The 18266-nt window shown below is 36.2% G+C and overlaps 1 long non-coding RNA gene and 1 pseudogene across 2 annotated transcripts; both read right to left on the bottom strand.

The window, feature by feature from the left end:
* Positions 1-2611: 2611 nt before the first annotated feature.
* On the bottom strand, positions 2612-6927 carry LOC146325728 (tumor necrosis factor receptor superfamily member 5-like; annotated as a pseudogene). Its single transcript, XR_014770752.1, has 4 exons — positions 6912-6927; positions 6483-6638; positions 4313-4400; positions 2612-4211 (listed from the first exon to the last, which is right to left on the bottom strand). The product of XR_014770752.1 is annotated as a tumor necrosis factor receptor superfamily member 5-like (transcript).
* A 1527-nt stretch (positions 6928-8454) lies between these two features.
* On the bottom strand, positions 8455-16669 carry LOC146325729 (uncharacterized). Its single transcript, XR_014770746.1, has 4 exons — positions 16622-16669; positions 10436-10558; positions 8947-9040; positions 8455-8576 (listed from the first exon to the last, which is right to left on the bottom strand). It is a non-coding gene; the product is annotated as an uncharacterized LOC146325729 (long non-coding RNA).
* Between the last annotated feature and the right edge of the window lie 1597 nt (positions 16670-18266).

Below are 18266 nucleotides of genomic sequence, written 5' to 3' on the forward strand. Positions count from 1 at the left end.
GCTGTGCTTAAAGTTCACATAGAGTGAATCTGGCCTGTGACCAAGAAATCACAGTTTACTGATAAAGTTGATGAATCAGTTTAATATGTCATGAAGGAGCAAAGGTGAGAGGAGAGGAGGCTCTCAGTGGATCCACAGGTCTATCTGACAAGTCTATTAACCCTTACCTTACTTAGTAACACAAACCTTTTTGGCTGATGACCCCTTACAAAAAACAGCATGTAGCTGCTTCTTGTCACATTTCACCAAGAGACATTTCTGTACAACGGCCAAAGAGGTCAAATTACCCAGCGTCTCCAAAATATATAAATACGTGTAGCAGAAGTAACTAAACCTCAAGCAAAGTTCTGTTTACACATTAAAGCATCAGTAATAACAATCTAATAATGTTAGAGGGACTTTTTCATGCAGATCCAGAACTTTTTATTCAGAATACTTTTGTACTTTTACTTAAGCCTGCAGTAACTGATTTTTTTTTTAGGTACTTGGGGCAGTCGAAATCACATTTAAAGTTGTGGTGAACGTGATAACCAACACATCCAGCCGTTCCAGACTGACATTAGTATTTATGTTGTGTTTGTGTCCATCTGATGATTTATTGTCTTTTAGCTCTGTCTCTGGTCTCTGCCTGTGGGACATATCTGTCTCTTTACATTTACAAAAATCATGATTTGATGAGTTGAAAATGTCTCTGTTGTTGTCTTACTGCTCCTGGGAGAAGTTTGTTGACTGATATGTTGAACTGTCTCAAATACAGGACTTCAGCAGCTGCTTTCACAGAGATGTTTTAGACTGGTCTATAGTGTTAGACTAGACTAGACTGCTAGACTAGTATGTCATATTTTAGGCTTCTGTAAGTGCTGCCATTGTTGTGTGACATCAGAGAATGACTTCTTCATAAAGTCAGAGGAGGTGATGGATTTACCCAAAGTTCACAAGTAGAAGCTCTGCATCACGAGTTCTGAGTTCTCTCGAGCACTTAGTTTGAAGGAGGGATTTAACACCGTTTAGTGTTGCCAGTTTGGTTTTCTATCCCCCAAAATCCTCAAAATCAACCCAAACTGATAAAAATAAACAATTTAAGTCATACATCATACAACGCATTAAAAATAAAGAGTAAATAAAAGGACATCTCAAATAATGAATATAATGTTTTATCAAACTTGGTAAACTGCAGCAAGCCATAAAAGTATGACAACTACCCACCACACACACACACACACACACACACACACACACACACACACACACACAATTGTATTATTTTTTTAAACAGCAAATCTACAATTTTTCTGAGCATTTTTAAGTTATTTGTCTGTAAATATATATATTTATTTTACATTTTTCTCTTCTTTTATTTTAAACCTGCTTTGACTAACTGCTAAAGTAGAAACTAAGAGGTTGACCTCAGGTGAGTGACTGCAGTGCAGAAGAAAGAGAAAACTTCACAATCAGAACCAGAAATACTTTATTAGTACAAACACAAACAGTTTGTTATCAGGAGGAGGAGTTACACTTTCCCTGTGTGAACTACAGTTCATTCTGTATGTTTAGCATGTTCAGAGGTTTTCAAAGTTTCAGGAGAGGCTCAGTGTTTGGAAGTGAACCAATGTTACATTAGTTATTACATGAGTTATCAGAAGGAGATCACAGAAGAGTGTAACTGTGTGTGATTTGGTCTCAGAGATACAGTACAGAGTTTCCCTCAGCAAGGTTTTGTTGTGTCTTCATTACTTCTTTAGCATGTGTGCTTGGAGAGTCTTCATCATCTAGGTTATACGGTTTGTTTCTTTTCATACATGTTTCTGTAATCATTTTTTCTCCAGTCCACAGGTGATTGGACAATGAGTTTCACCAGAGCCCTGTTAGTCAGCTTTACCTGCTTCCACCTCTCACGACGGGGACGTAGGGTTGGGTTTCGAGAGGCCCCAAGGCAGAGCGAGGCAGGGCCCTAAAGTTTCTGTGTTATCATAATCACAGGTGGAATCAGGAAGTGAGAAACACTATAACACAGATTTCATAGGGCCCTGCATTAAAGGGATTGTTCACCCAAATATGAAAATACCCTCATGCCAACCGAGGGTTGGATTTATTTTGTTTGTCCACAAAATTCTGCTGGAGTTTCAGCAGTGCTGCAGAATCTCTGAAACAATGGAAGTGAATGGTGACCAGTTTTCAAATGTAAAAAACCGAAGAAAAAAATAGACAAACAAAACAAAAAAGCAAAAAACAAAACATGAAATACCTCCACATTGCTTGTCTGGAATCATCCAAGTCTTCATCAAGTTCACGCCACACACACATATAGTTCACACAGTTTTAGTCAGCTTGCTGTATCTGAGCTTTAGCAGACTTGAATTTCACCAGATGAGCAGTATGGAGGCATTTTATGTTTTTATTTTGTTGTTTTTGAAGTTTGAAAACTGGTCACCATTCACTTCCATTGTTTGGGAGATTCTGGAATGCTGTTTTCCTGTGAGTAGATGATTGCTGAATTTTCATTTTTGGGTGAACTATCCCTTTAAGTCAGGGAAATTTGAAAATATTACTGTTATGACCCCCAAGTTTGAGGTAGGGGATGAGGGAATAAGGGAAAACTGAGGCAAAAGCGTAAACAAAGGTTCTTTTTATTAACAAGTAAAGTGCAAAATTAAGTTTACAGATTAAATAAAACAAAAGAGTTAACTTAGCCTACTACATTAAACAATAACACACCCAAGACAACGAGACACATAGACAGGGACAACGAGTGACTTTATAAAACTGACAAAGCACGAGGTGCCTTAAGAGTGTCTTTGCTGACCGTGGAGGCTAGCAAGACATATAATACACAAACACAAGTGACTTTGCTAGCTGGGAGAGCTAGCAAAGCACATGGCACACAAAACACTACAAGCAGTCTATCCTGCCCCTGCAGGATGAGACTGTAGACCTCTGTCTGCCAAATGTCCCACTGACCCTGTCTCCCTGGATTCTCCCAGCTTTTGAGCACCAATCCCTGATTGCTGATTGACTACAGCTGCTGCCAATCACAGCAGCTTATAACACACAACATTAATCACACATTAATAAAAGTTCAAGGCATGAATGTCAGAGCACAGTATGAAACAGACTTGAGGACAAATGTTAAAACATAATTCAAAGCAGTCAGTAGGCTGATTTTTATATCTTTTTTGAAGTACAACAAGAACAGGCTTCAGTTCTTCAATCAGTCTTTGTTGTGGGATGAAATCAGCGTATAAAAGCCTTGTCTCTAGTCTCTGTACAGTAACATGTGAGACAATGATTCAGACTGTAGACCAGCAGTTCTGTAGAGGATGTGTTCAATTTGTCCAGCAGAGCAGGACAGCAAGGACTTCAATTTCTGTACACTGCATGGACAATGTCCCAGCATCCAACATGATCATAACTGGATTCTAGAGAACATTTACTCTGCAGTGTCCAAAAAAACCTGTCTGCATGCTTATGTCTGAACTCTGCTGTCCTGAGGAGAGAAGAATATTCAGTTTAAAGATAAAAATTTTGTACATCTGTAAAGAGTAAATGGACAGTATTTCTTCAGTACTTTTGTAGTCCACTGACGGCTCATAGTGCTTTACACACCTTCTGATTACTAGATGACTGCTGTGACTCTCGAGCCATTCTGTCCCATCAGACATCACAGTGTAGAGTCTGACAGTCCTGTTAATCAACATTACAATAAATCTTACCTCCTGTTCTTTGATTAATTGCACTGTAACTGGTGGTTTGTCTTCTTCTTCACTCTGATGATTCTTTCCTGTGATCTGAATGAATGACATCATTTCATTAATTTGAAGAAAAAATCATTTCTACTTATTATTACTGTACATACAGTGACACATGGTAATAACACTAGAGAAAATATAACACATACCAGTTTGAAAATCTCTACAATTCTGTTTCTTCCTGTAATAAAACATAACCAGTGAAAAACATTGTAATCAATAACTTAATGATTGACAGCATTATCAAAAATAAAATAGTGTTATTTTGTCTGATTGTAAATCATACCTGTTTGTGACCTTTTTTTCTTCCATATAAATCCAGCTGCTGCAATTAATAAAAAAAGCCCAAACAACACAACAACAATGATGATCACAACTACTGTTTTGTCTGAACTTTGTTCTCCACATTCAGCATCAGTTGAAACATTTCCTGGTTTGATCAGCTGAAGATTCAGTGATTCACATCTGGAATGACAGAGGAACATTTTTTACAGGAACATCTGTAGGACACCATGAATTCACTGCTGCTGTAAGAATTCATGTGTGTGATGTGAAGCTTCACTTACTGTGTGTGTGTCTGACAGGATGTAAATGTTCCATCTGAATATGTTCCATCACTGCAGTCAGAACACTCAGTGTCTCTTGATGATGTTCCTGTACAAACACACATTATATCTGTTCAAACTAGTTAAACAAACATGACTTTAAACATGATTAAACATGATTTTCTCTCATGATTTCAGTGTCATGTCACCTGATGTATGAAGTTCTGTTTTGTTTCATTGAATAAAAAAGATGAGGGAAGGATGCAGCTGAGGGTATCCATTATATTTCCTTCCAAACATATGTGGCTTTAATATCTAGTAGTATATAAAGGTAACACTTCTAGGATTAAGGATTGTTGTGTTCATCTAGAGAAGCTCAGGATGTACAGAACCACAGTCACTGGCTGACTCATGTCTTGTGTTACAAACTACAGAATATGATGAATGTGACGTCTCACTGCCAGCGGCTGCTAAAGTTTGCTAACTTCACCAGCTATGAGGCAGCAGAAGTTGGTTTAAAACCAGAGGAATGGAAACACTCATCAGTAAAACTGTGGGCTGTAACTCACAGGTGAGCTCTTCTGCTCAAAATCTGATCCCAAACACTGAGGACTTTGGAAACAAGAGCAGCCATTGGTGCCTTTATACTGAGCAGTAACTTTTATTTTCTGATGATGTCGTTTACATACTACAGTTGTTCATGTACACACAAGCAGCTCAAAATGAACGCCTGCTCACTTCATTCACTGGGTGACCACCAGCACATCATGTGCTCAGCTGCTGGCATTATGAATTACACCTGGTGTAAAGTGAGTACAGTGGTGTCGCAGTGGACATTTTTGCCAAGTCTGCAAGATAGCAATGAACGTGCACCTAATCTGTCTAAAAGTGAAGGGAAAACAAAGTCAGGTGCATTTGATATCTTGGGCATTATTATAATTATAAAGTCCAATAAATCTCAACAGATCTGCAAAGTAGCACAGAACGGGATCGTCTTTAACAGATCAGTCACATGACAGCTGGAACAGCTGTAGTGTTTTTGTGTCTGTGTGTTTAAAAGAATAAACAATTATAATATATAACATACAAAGATATAACTAGATAATATATCTAACCGTAAGATTGGCCCAACTTGAGGAGAAAAGGGTATATTAGTTTCATTTATCTTAGAAATGTCAGCCTATCAGCTGATCCAGCACTTTGGTTCAGACTAAAATATCTCAACCAGATAGACTGCTGTGACACATCCATGACCAGGAACAGTAGAAATTCTCATTAGTGTGACCATCAATCAAACTACGTAACAGTAGGAGATGAAATGTATACATGTGTATGTGGGTGTGAGGAGTGAGGGGAGAGGGATGTGCAATATTTTGGTGAGCATTTTCTGGGAACTAACCTTGCATAGGGCATCTGAGCATCAATTTTGTATAGGACTTTTGTGCATTTACTTTGGACAGGGCATCTGTGCAACACTTGGATGTAGGGCACTGTACTCATGCACTCATGACATGATGTACTCATGGTACTCATGGAGTATGTGCTTTTTGGGTGAACTGATCTGGGGGTGATGCTGTATATTAATTGTAGTTTGACTGTACATGTGTGAGGCTTTGTGGCCTGTGTTCTCACTGATGTCAAAGACAACTGAGACAAATAAAGGCTAATCTAATCTAATGACTTGAATGTCTTGAATGAATTGTAAAAACATTGATCCACTGACTTTCATCTAGCATCGTCATCACATCACAATTTTCTTTCTGCAACACTTGAATTTGGTTTGTGAGCAAATACCTGCTGACATTCCCATCAGCCCCAGCTCTACTTTGGTTTCAAAGCCAAGATGGCAGCCTAAACATTCTACCTGCTGATAACGTCTGCATAACAGCATTATCATGGTCAGTGTGCTGATGTTAGCATTTACCTCAAAACCCCATTGTGCTTAAGTGCAGCCTCACAGAGAAACTAGCATGGCTGTAGACTTCTGTGTGGTTGGAGTTTCTCTTTAAAGTAATCATTGAATGTAATGGACCCTAAAGCCATTCCAGCAGATTTCTACCAATACACCAACACAGATGTGGAGAACAGGAGACATTACCCTGAATATACAAAAAAAACAAGAGCTGGACAGGTGTCCTCAAAAAGGTCAGGACTTATAAATACATACTGTTTCATAACAGAGAAAACCTACCTGTCTGATTGATGTACTGTCCTGGTGAACAGTTTGTGTGTTTCTCTGCTGCCACACAGCCGTCCACAGTAAAGTTTTTACAGTAGAATCCCTCCAGTGGTTCATAGACTGTATCTGATGTTGTTGTACATGTCTTCTTTAACGTCAGACCAGAACCTGTCAACACATAGGGATGTTACATGAGGAGATGCAAAACTAACAGGTCGAATGAGATTTAATAGGCTTTATAATAATAATAATAATAATAATAATAATAATAATAATAATAATAATAATAATAATAATAACAACAATAATAATAATTTCCTTATTAGTGAGAATAATTGTACAAATACATGCACACCGTTTACTTCAATATTGACACCTTATTGCTGATAGAAAATGCTAAATGGACACTTGACTGATGTGTGAGAGAAAAGATCCTCCCACCCAACCCCACAATCATTACCAATAAATATCAATATCAAAAGGATTCAAGTTGAATTTTAGTGAAATAAAGGTTACCATGACCACCAAACCTTGTTTGTGTATTTCCCCTGCATAAATTATATTCATTTATGTTGCTTTACAGTGAAAGCTGCACTGCATGTTCTCTTTCCTCACTCAGTGTTCAGCAGTGGAGGAAAGTTAGTAGGTACTCAAGTACTGTACTGAAGAAAGACAATACTTAATACTTTGCTCTACTTTGTGGATTGATTGAGATGAATAGTCCAAACTACAAATGAAGGAAGTATGATTAAACTACCCAACAACATGCTCTATAAAGTATTTAGAATTTGTTGCAACATTTAAGTGATGAACACACTGATGCATTAATACTAGAGATCAACAACATACTCATTCTACACAATGATGAAAACATAATCCATGATTGATCCATTTAAAATGCATACAAATATATAATAAGCAAGTATGTATATATCTTGTAGTGCCTATAATGGTCTAATGGTGGCTGCATATTGTAGTTGTGTTTCATGTGTAATTTAAATCATTTCTATGATTATTATGATTGATGATTATTAGCAGGGACACTGGAAGTCAGTCACAGCTGGAGGGTGCAGAGAAAACATCAGTTCAGTTAAAGACATCATACTAAATGATGCACAATATTCATGTTTTTGTATTAATTTGAAGGGGCAGGATAACTTATCTTAACAACAATTTATCTCAAAAACAGAATCTCAAAATACTGATTTATCTCAAAATATTTAGTATTTAGATTTAATATTTCAAAATAATGATTTAGTATCTTTAAAAACATATTTAGTATTTCAAAACCATGTCTTAAAATAATGACTTAGAATCTTTGAATAATATTTTCAAAATCATGATTTTGTGTCTTAAAATGATGACTGGGTATCTTTAAATAATTATTTAATGTAAAAAACCAAACATTTCCACCCAGTCAAGTTTTTTTTCACTAGATAATGAATGATAATGATAATGATAATGAATAGACAACTGTGTGCACTGTGCATGGTAGGGCATCATTTTTGATTTAATAATCCACATTTTTACTAAATGTATCTGTAATCAGATTATGTCTTTTTATCTGTAACTAATGGAATACAGTTACTCTTAAGCATCCAGATTACACAAATTTGTTACATGTAATCCATTACTCTTCAAGCCTCACTACAACACAAAAGGGGAACCTTCAGAGAAGGTCTAACATATCAGGATTTCATCTATTAAATTTATATTTGATTCTCTACTGTCTGGGAATAGTTGGGCTGATAAAGAGTACAGTCTAGACCTGCTCTGTTTGAAAGATGTCCTGAGGGAACTTTGTCATGATTTGGCACTATACAAATAAAAATGAAATGAATTAAAATGTGCATATGCATGTTGCAATAGCTGGACACAGGTATTATTGAATTTGTCCTTGTTCTTTCTTTATGTAACCAGTACTGTGTGGGTATCAGTTATTTGTCTACAAAGGTTTTAATAATATTGCCTGAAATCTACCTGCATCACAGCTTGTGCAGGGAAAACACAGTGTACGTCCAGTAGGCCAAGGCATGAAGGTTCCTTCAGAGCAGGGTACACAGGAAGTAGTTTTGAACTCTGTGCAGTCTCTTTCAACTCGACTTCCTGTTAAAAAGAAAACGGACTATTTAATTTCATGGCATCCTGTTCAATGAAGGTATGTAATATTGAGAGTAAAGTGCATATTGTGAACAGACAAAGACACACACTGCTGTCTACTACAGTGTTGTTCTTATTACTACCAGCAGGTAGAGCCAAAGTTAAAAAAAAAAAAAAAACAGTCAAGCTTTTTGTTAAAAACACCAGTCAGACGCAGGTCTTTCACTGATAAATTCCACTAGTGAACATAAAACAGCACAAACCATTGGAGTAAAACTGACTCCACTGATCTGCACATGACACCTGGCTGTAAACAAAAGACTCCATATGTAAATACCAAAGTGAAATATTCCATCAATATTCAATTGGATCTTACCAGCAGGACACATTGGACAGCATTCATTGTCTATCTGATACTCTGACCGATGACATGTTTGGGTTTGTCCTCTGAAGACATTCATCACAAGAATCTGTGAAGAAGAAGACAGATGTTTTTATTTGACCACCACAGTTGAGTTATTGCATAAAGTCACATGTGAGTCAACAAGGTCACATTTGTGTTACTTTACAGTCACTGGAGTGAAGTCAGTGTATGGAGTGGTGATGGGATCAGTGTTGTGCATGAACATGCTAAAAGAGTGACCATCATTAAATGTGCTCATTTATCTGGTAAATGGTGAACAGAACTAATCAGTTTGCAGTCAGTGAATGTGAGCAACATTCACTCAGTGTTCACATCATCAGCTGATACAAACAGTGAATATGGACAGAAATGTGGAGGTGATATAAAAACTTTGGTTGATCATGTATACATGATGTGTATGAGCTACACTGCAGACTGGAGTTTGTATTTCAGTGAGAAAAGGACAGATAGATCCACATCATATTTGCTCTTCTCCTCTGTCTCGTCTCCCTCTTCATTTCCCTACAGTTCTCATGCATTATGCTGCATTTTATTTGAAGTGGAAAGTCAGAATTTCAATTTGCCAGTTAAAAATTTGAGGTTTTTGAAGTTTTTCCTGGCCATTCAATATTCATCTTTTAATACAAACATTACTGAATATTGTACACCATTTAGTAAGATGCCATATAGACCCGTTTAGACTCTAGATTAGGTAGGAGGAGGTTTTATCTAAACTTACAAACAAATAAACAAACAACAATGTAAGAAATGAAGGTGAACTAGTGATTGTGAACTTAGTTCAAAATTCTAAATTGTGAACTATGAATGTGAACTAGTTCATTTTAATCTCTGTGAACTGAACTTTGATGTAGCTCTTTTATGAGTGTGAACTTGCACAACACTGTCTGTGTTACGTCCTCACTGCAGGGTTGTTGACAGGTGAGTCTTCAGCTGTTAAAGTGGCTGTACACCAGTGTTTCCCATATATGCTATATATTTCCCCAAAAAGAAAAAAGTTCTTGAGAACTGCTGAGCCAACAGACACACTGACTGTGCAGGCTTATCAAAAACTAAACTCATGTTAGATTAAAACTCAAGTTAGCTGACACCTCATTAAATACAACCAATGCCACTGAGAGAGAGGGTTAACCTTAAACATAAATATGACTAAACTCACTGGAACCGTCCAACACAGTCTCCTTAACATACACAGATTTCATTCAAATCCAGTAAAGGCGAGGGCAAATGGTGGAACTTTAAGGGCATTGTTACTGAAATGCTGCTCATCTGTTCTCTTGTCCTCCAGAGGTTAACTGGAGGGAAGCTGCTCACCACTCAGTACAGCTGATGAAACCTCTGATCAGCAGAATTTATTTTTTTTACCCTGAAATGTTTGTTTGTGTGAAAGAAAGAGAGAGAGAAAGAATGATAAGAAAATAAAATCTTGTTGTAATTATTTTACCAGCATTGCTGCAGCTGTCAGAGGTTTTCTTCCAAACATTTTATTCAGTTGGATCACAGTTTTCACAGGCTGACGTCATCTAACTGAGAGAAATGAGATGTAAAATCCAACTGATGACACCATCTGAAAGTAAGGAAAAAGATCCATGTGAGATTACACTGAGTGCTGAGTGTTTTCAGCTTTCTGCAGAGACACACATCTTAAACATGATTAACACAGCTCGGTATATACTGGAGAAACTCGTACAGAAAAGGTCAAAGTTCACATAGAGTGAATCTGCTCTGTGGCCAAGAAATCACGGTTTACTGATAATGTTGATGAATCAGTTTAGTATGTCACGAAGGAGCCAAAGTGAGAGGAAAGGAGGCTCTCAGTGGATAATATACACAATATATATAATATATATTTTGAACAGTAAACTACACTATATCACTGTGCTGTCATGACACACACCAGTGCTGGTGTTAATATTGACAGTTCTCATTACATTTATTAAAAAAACAGCATTTCATTGGATAAAAGCGGCTCAAAGCTGCCACCAACTGTTTTGAATCATCCTGCAAATTGGCACCGATTCAGTCCAATGAGAGCTGCTTGTCTGGTGCATAAGTCAAAAAAGTTTTCTAGCTTCTGAGTTTACTTCCTGAATATACGGCCCACTTAATGTGTGCAGTAACATTTCCCATCCTGCCCTCGACTGTGAGTTCCTGCTCAGCCCCCAAACTTTACACTGTGATGACATCACACATTTTAAGTTCCTTTTCTGGCTCTAGGAAAGTTTTTACAAACATAAAACCTCCACAGATCAACAAGTTAGGATACAAAAAGTCACAGCTGAGTTTGTTTGTGTTTAACAGTTTTACAAATGTCTCTTTTATAATGGTGGCATGTGGGGCAAACTGCTTTTTGGGCCGGAGAGATTTTTCTACTGCAATACCGCAAGTGGTCATTTGGAAATATTGGCAGCAAGGCTGAATGACAATGCCCTGTCAAATTCTATTATAAATCTACTGTCTGTCTCTAACCCTTCTAAATACAGATTAGAAGATTTTCACAGCTGTGTTGGCAGCAAGATTAAAAGAAAGTTTGTGGAAAACAAATATGCTCAGTCATGCATGGATGAAAATGGTAACATACTCACATTGGAGGACTTTAATGATAAGTATGATTTAAATTGTTCCATAGAAAAATACGTTAAGGTGACACAAAATTTCTTCAATTAATTAAAAACAATCAAGATAATTCCAGATCCCAATACCTAAATTACAAAATATTACTATAAACTATATGTTTTCTTACATAGACAGTTCAATAATAAATTACTGAGACAACACCTGGTAAATACAATTTATCCTGGACCAACGAAGATGACACTTAGACTCAGACAATGGGGAAACCGAAATTTCAGCCATTAAAACAATTTTTTTTAAATTCCCAACTCTTCCTAAATACAAAGAAATACATTTTAAAACTATAAATGAAATATACCCCTCAAATGAATTTATTGAAAAAAGATTTAAATTTGATGTAGATAAATGTCACCTGTGTAACACAAATGAAGACTTTACCGAACATTTGTTTTATATTTGTGAGACCAAACAGATCTTATGGAGATCCTTGCATGATTACTTAAACTCTAAATCCATAAACAGGGATTTCGTTTCCTACAAAGATATCCAGATAGGAGTAATCTTGAACAAAAAAAACTACATACATAACTAACATATTAACAATATCATCATTTTATATACACAAATGTCATCATTATTTATTAATCAAATGCATAAGAAAGATGAAAATTGCCCATGTTGGAAAAATGTATGCACTCATATTTGAATAGAATTTATACTAGCCCCTTGATTAGCTCCCAAATTTTTGTCATTTGATTTACTTTTTTCTTATCTTTTTCTTTTCTCTTAGTTACCTTTTTAATGTATAGATTGTACCTCTTCTCATGTCACCGATTGCTTCTTTGTTCACATTTAACTTTAGCAACTTTACATCAAATGCACTATTGTAACTGTGAAGATGTTCCCAGGAGGTGTGTCTCTTTAAAAACAAGCTGTATGATTAATTTTCATGGAGAATCTGTCATTGCATTGTGTATTTGCTGTTGCAAATAAAGTTCAAGCTTTAAAAAAAAACACTGAGGTCACATGATTCCCTGTCAGCTGCAGAGGTGCTCTCTTGCAGAGATCCGTTATGTTGTCTATTTTTGTTTTATTTTTCACTTCATTGGTGTATTCTCCATACATACTAAATACATTTTATGTAAACATTACAGCATTTTAAAGAGTTGGTGACTTTTTAAAGACTTATTGAATTAACTTTATATCATTAATTTCAAATATTGTGTGAAGCCTTTAGCATCAATTGACTTTTAAAATATTTAATGTGAATACTTTGTGTATATTTTTTTGAACCTGTGTGCTAATTTTTTAATGTGCCAATTTTAAGAATGAAATAATAGGCTTGTTTGAGATGAACTGCACCTCGCCTGGAGACTAGACACGATCTGGGAGGAGGTGGAGACAAAAAGCTGCAGTAAAGTCAGACACAAGCAGACTTCAGAGAACATACAGGAAGTGAGGGGATGGCCAAGATGGCGCACTAAAGACACATGTTTGGGTGAGCTCCGTGAACGTAGTAATATTCTGTTATAGACTGAGTGAACAAAAAACACTATTTTAACTTGACAATAATCTTGCCTTGCTACATTTGGTTAATGCCAGTACGCCAAAACAAAAGGCCCAGAGAAAATAAAGAGCGAAGCGAAGAAGTCGCTAACCTGTGCTAACTCTACTAGCTTGTTTGCTAATGGGCATGCTGAAGTTAAGAATGCCCTCATCGACAACATGCACGACTACCTCGGAACAGACTCCAGCCCAGTAAAAGTAACAATGATGGAAGAAGACTTCCCTCCACTTCTTGTTACACCATCTAAGCCTCCTGCAGTTAAACAGAAAAGTTGAAAGTCATCTACTCTTCACTCCCTGTTCTCCTCCCTCTCACAGTTGATAAACAGCAGATCGTATACGCTGGAACAGATGGTCAGCAACAACTCCAGTGTGATCACAGAACTGAAAGACGCAGTCAAGGAAAACGTCAAACAGATTGCAGATATTAAAGAAAATTTTGACTCTGTTTGCGTCGAGTTAAACCTTGAAGAACAGAGTTGATAACATTGAATCTCGTATCGTTGAGTATGACACCCTTGAGAAAAGCATCTCACAACTGGAAATTTACTTGCGCCGCTGAGATCCAAAACTTTACGGCTTGGAGGAGAAAGAAAAGCAAGACATATGAGGAGAGGTCATCCAGGTGTGTCAAACTCTTCTTCCAGATGCCAGAAACAAACTATCAGACGTCATCGATTCGGTGCATCGCCTCGGCCCCAAGAAAGTAAGCAACACCCAGCCTAGAGGCATCATCCTGCAGTTCACCTCTCAGATCTACTGCAATGCTATGGTGCTCCGCTAAAAACTCAACTTTCCTGAAGAATAAGCACTTAAAGCTGGCAGAGGACTTGTCTGCAGAGGACAGAGAGAGAGGAGGAACAAGCTGTGGCCCGCCATCAAAAAGGCACGGAAGGAAAACAGACTGGCCTTCTTTGTGAATGGAGCTGAAATATTTCCACCTTAGAAACGTGGTTGGTATACCAATGTGGCATGAGGTGCAATCAGTACAGTCTATAATGACATTTATTACTTTTCATTAGACATTCATCCTCGAGTTAAATAGGAGCGAGATGTTCTACGGAAAAAGCTGCTGAGTCGAATATTTAATTTATTTTGAACTTCTATAACAAATGTCTTGTAAATGATGACACAGGTCTTAGCTTCTTTTAGTTTTTCTTTGTCCTCTTTCTTTTTCTTTTCTCTCTTAATATTTAAATGGGACAACGAGAGAAAAATAGTATTCTTAAAATTGTGAAAGGATGAGTGTCATTTTGAACTCACTGTACTGTACTCTCATGTTCACATTATTCGGTTTTGAACCATATGTTCACATCTTTCTAAAAAGGTCTGTTGCTCTCATCTCAAGTTCTCTTTTCAGGTGTATTACCATTCATTAAGTCTTGCACTTTCTTCTTTTCTTATTATTCCTTTTTAATCGTTATGTCTTTGTCTATTATTTCACTAAACGTGAGAGGGTTAAGATGTAACATCAAACGTAAAGCTACATTCCTTTTTTTGTTAACAACAAAACAGTGTCTTTTGCTTTATACAAGAATCTCACTCAACTGAACAAGATAGTAATTTCTGGAGATTGCAGTGGGGTTTTGATTTGTGGCTGTCTCATGGGTCAAAACATTCGGCTGGTGTTTGCATTTTGAAAAATTGTTTCAATGGAAAAGTGTTGATCTCTGACTGTGACAAAGATGGCCACTATATATTTCTTGTACTTGACATTACAGGCTCTAACTACATCATAACTAAAGTCTATGAGTTTAACTCACAATCAGAGAATAATGCTTATATTGACAGATTAGAAAATCGATTGCTCCACTGATTATCCAAATCCAACATCCATTATAATTCTTGGGGGCAACTTCAATACTGTGCTTGATAACAGCATTGACAGGTGGCCTCCAAAGAGTTCAGACTCCTCTAGTTCTCATGTAAAGATGTTTATACATAAATTTAATTTAACTGATACATGGAGGGATGCCCACTTACTTGAGAAATCATATACATGGAGCAACAATTTTCTATCAAGTCAGGCATGCATTGATTACTGGCTTATTTCCAAAGAGCTAGATAATGTTTTAACTGATATTGTTTTTTTTGTTTTAAATACAAACAACAATGAATTAACTTCCCTTAACAATACATTCAAAATAAAATGGACCAGACAGCATTTTAAAATCCCTACTTCTATTTGGAACTTCATCTCTCATCATGTTCTTTCACATTTAGGTGACCTGAAATTCATTTTGCTTTGTAATTATAATATCTCCAAAATCCCGTTTAAACGATATAGTTTTCATCAGCAACTTCTCTTGGCATGGGTGCTGATTTACAAACATAACTTCTCTCCACGTAGATGTTATATTTGGAACAACTGTAATATTTTATATAAGAACTTTCATAGATTGTATCCAGTGAAGCATTTCTTGCAAAAGTTGAAGAGAGACATTCATATTAATTGCTCTTTCTGTGAATTACATCCTGAAACCTGTCTTGTAAATTTACACAGACATTCTGGAAAGATGTTAATAACTACATAGCAGACAAGTTTTTCACAGATTTTGCTCTCTACTATAGGGATGTTATATTAGGATGTTTCAAGTATCAAGAAAAAGATGCTAATGCTTTTTTTCCTTATTAATCTAATATTACTACTTTGTAAATTCCATATTCATAAATGTAAATTTACAAACCCAAACCCCCAATTCTTTGTTTTAATGAATGAAATAAAACTATATATCTCTTTAAGTGAGTCCACAAACAACTGTCAATATTTGTAATCACTTTGGTGTCCTAAAGTGATTCTTTTGTCACACTCTTGTGTACTTTATGTATTTATTTCATTTTATAATTATACATTATTTATTTATTTACTTATTTTTTCATTTGATATTATCTTTATAGTCTTCATACAGACTAGTCTAGTGTGATTCTAAATAATTCTGTACATTTCATTATTTCTGCAATGACAGGTCCACCTCCAACTCTCCCGAAATTCACCCAGTCCTGTCACCATAACTGAGTCCAAACCTGATCATTGACTTTATGCTGCTGATAAACTCTGTCGCCCCCGTGTGGCCTGAATGAGTGTAACAACTACATACAAAGTGCAACAAACATAAAAGTTTGGACGGAATGGTTAATCTTGCGTAAGATCTTCGTATTCGCAGCAGATGCATTTGCTAGTCGTGTACATCAAGGTGGTAAAAAGGTTTATCGAAATATATGCGTTTAAACGCAATACACTCTTCCTTCCTGTCCTTCGTTACAGGCCTTGTTTTCACCCTGGACAAACGAAATAATATACGGGCGGACCAACTCGACAATTACAGCGGTAGTCGACCTCATCAACACACACACACACACACACACACACACACACACACACACACACACACACACACACACACACACACACAAATAGCTTTAACGGTGTTATATGTAGAATTTGTTACCCTATTTAAAGAAACGATGCCATTAAAAGGTGGATCATTACTTGGGTGCTCGCATAAGCTCGAGACAGCAGGAACTGCCTCCTACTTTCTGTTCTAACATCTTTCAAAATAAAACCATTCCTAATGCACTTTTTTCTTTTTTTTTTTTACTTCTTCTGATTTTTATTTCTATTTCTATCTACTTTTATTTCTGATTCAGGTTTTGCATAATAGTATTTATATAGTTTTTTTTATGTAATCACTGTCTACCATTTCGGTCTCATAAAGCAAATTGTAAACTTGTTTTGAAAAGCTTTATATACAGAGTTTATTATTATTATTATTATTATTATTATTATTATTATTATTATTATTACTACTACTACTACGACTACTACCGCTATTAGCATTGTTGTTGTGGTGGTGGTTGTTGTGGTGGTGGTATCAGCCATGTCATGTATCTAACAAACACAAAATATAAAGTCAGTCAGCTGTCAACACACAAGTTGTAAGAAAAATTAAAACTCCATATCGACTCAGTTAGGTGAAAAAGTAAAAAGCATGAGCTGGTCTGTGCCAACTCTTACATATCAATATTTTGTTTACATACTCACTGATGAATAAATTCAGTGAATTTAAAGTTATTTTTATTTTTCAGCTATACAGCTACAGATGGAATGACAGCATTGAAGTGATGATAAAGAACAGGTCAGGAAGATTTGTAACTGTCTGAGAGACGTGTTATCAAAAAATTTAGTTGATGTTTATTTTACATTTTTTTAAAAGAAAACATAATTGCATTTATATTTCTATTCAAAATGGTTAAAATGTATTTAAAATGTATTGTTCTTTATGTAAATTTATTTTGTTAAGAGTAATGGTCGCGTAATAGAGGTCAGAGGTCGCGCCCATGGCATTTTGGGTTGGGACAATGCCTCATGGCTGCAGAGCAGAGAGAGGAAAGCTGAGCCGTACATGCGGCCCAAAAAATTACATTCTGCATGGTCCAAGAGGCACACACGGTATTTATTCTTACATTTATTTGTTTTTGTATGTTTTTAACGTGTGTGACCTTTAAAGAACAACCTTTCTGTTGTTGTGCTAGCTTGCAGGGACCCGTCTATAATGTGATGTTCATGTGAAGGTCTACTTTTGAGCCTGCCTGGACATTTATTAATAGACTTTCAGAGACTTTCAATTATAATTATTTATTTTTTAAATGCTGTTTTATATGTTTTATTTTATAGTTTTCACGGTGTCTACGGAGGATGGAGATTAAAATTTTTAAAAGACATCTGTATGATTCGTGGCCATTATTCCTTGGACCGGTGTAGTTACAAGATTTATATGATTTGTGCATTTCAAAATTAAAATAGACGCCAAGTCAAACATATTAACCCTCTTATGCCTACATGAACAATCCTGCTTTTATTTTGAAGGTCTGGGAACCATTACTTATAGATGAAAGTGAAAGTAAAGCAGGTGAATTCTGGTCCTCTTTCAGCTCTGCACTTGAATGTACATGTTTTTTTTAATGACAGTTCATGGAAGAGAGGAACTTTTCTTCAATATGCATAATCTGAAATATGCTGACATTAAGTTGACTCAGTGTATTTGTAGAGGTTATATAATGTTCTGTATTTGCACATTTTGCATGCAGAGCTCTGTGACCTTTGCTTTATCCTAAAAGATAACTACTCAACTGTT

This window comes from Lutjanus erythropterus, chromosome 6, assembly GCF_056507025.1.
Source record: "Lutjanus erythropterus isolate fLutEry1 chromosome 6, fLutEry1.hap2, whole genome shotgun sequence".
Taxonomy (NCBI): domain Eukaryota; kingdom Metazoa; phylum Chordata; class Actinopteri; order Lutjaniformes; family Lutjanidae; genus Lutjanus; species Lutjanus erythropterus.